Source organism: Chinchilla lanigera, unplaced genomic scaffold (assembly GCF_000276665.1).
Source record: "Chinchilla lanigera isolate Chin_1 unplaced genomic scaffold, ChiLan1.0 scaffold00110, whole genome shotgun sequence".
NCBI classification, from domain to species: domain Eukaryota; kingdom Metazoa; phylum Chordata; class Mammalia; order Rodentia; family Chinchillidae; genus Chinchilla; species Chinchilla lanigera.
Window position 1 is genome coordinate 39,693 of NW_004955511.1, and position 1,442 is coordinate 41,134.

At 35.6% G+C, this 1,442-nt stretch overlaps 1 protein-coding gene across 1 annotated transcript in view; it reads right to left on the reverse strand.

Annotated features, from left to right (window-relative positions):
* LOC106146986 (putative olfactory receptor 4A4) overlaps positions 1 to 1,442 on the reverse strand; it is an 8,575-nt gene that overhangs the window by 5,811 nt on the left and 1,322 nt on the right. The window lies entirely within an intron of this gene.

Consider the following 1,442-nt stretch of genomic DNA (forward strand, 5'->3'; position numbering starts at 1 on the left):
ATATGATATCTAATATAAATATACTACTAATTTCTACTAGTTCATTAAAAAGGATGGTATGTATTTATGTTGGTTGATGAATCTTTCATGCCTAATTTTTAATATGACAATTACTTTGATTATAACAATATTTTTAATCTCCTATTATTTTGTTTTGAAACTCTATATCATTGTTTTTATTTTTTTTCTCTTTAAAATTTAAAAAAATTAAATTCACAAACATTACTTTGGTCTTTTCATGTCAATATTGAGGAAAGAGCTTCTCTCACTTAGCATTCTTCCAGTGGTGTGAAATCATGGTCCAGGACAAGAGTGATTCCAGTCACAATGTGTTAACCCAGCAGGATAGATCATGGTGACCTCCATAGCCACCCAGAGCTAAAGTCATAGCTGAACACTGTGTGCTTTAACCCCACTGCCCCTCAAACAGCCTGGTGCTATTGTTAGCTCTACCTTGGCTGCTTTCCTTTTTAAAAATATAGAGGGCTGAACTCACAAATCCAGAGCCCGTGAACATGAGGCTGTTTTTCAATCCATTTAGAAAAAGGATGCATTGAAATTTTTTCTTTCAAAAACAGTTGTAATATTTTGCTTGGAAAAAGGAGAACCAATTAACTTCTTGCTACTCTAATAAATAATAATAGCTCATCACAAGTTGCTGTGACCTCTAATAGAACCAGAAAGTAAGTCATTTTCTCCTCTTGCGGTTATACCATATTGTAAGACTACTTGCCTTTTTAAGAGTTGTGCTGATAATCTGAGTTTCCCTTTCAATTTCAATTATCTGTCATAAAAAGCCATTAAACAACTAATGAATTACATTCTGTTACATTTTTTAAATGCTCAAAATCCAGACTATAAAAACATCTTGTCTTCCTAACCGTGAACAGCCTGCTGTTTTTCCAAATAACGAGGCCACCCATAGATACAAAAGCAAGGGGATAAGCTGGAAGGGTTTTCTTGGAGCCAACAGAAAGGAGGGGCATGAGCCCTGATGGTTCATTTATGGACAAGATGCTCCCTGTGGGATTGGCTTTCTTCCAAGAAAGAAGAAGAATACAATGACCAAGGCCAAGAAGAAAATGTTGTTACAGAAGCTGGAAAATGCTGGAGCTTCATAATCAGCAACTTTCTTCTCCTTCCACAAGTTTCCTTCCTTCTTCTTTATTTCCAGAGATATTTCTCTACCATCAACTTCAAAGTTTTTGGGTCACTTCTTTGCAAACAACATCCTGCTTCTTCTGGATACTTTGTACTTGAGAGCAAATTTTACATTCTTTTTGAAAAGGCTACCAAGTAAGTGTTTACCAGGGTTGTCACAGTATAGAGAATATCAGGCTGAATAAGATCCATATGTCATATATGCCAAAATAATCAGAAGGGGATCATAAACATGATGAATGTATCCCAAGGCAGAGTGAAGAGGTCTGTAGAGGATGTAG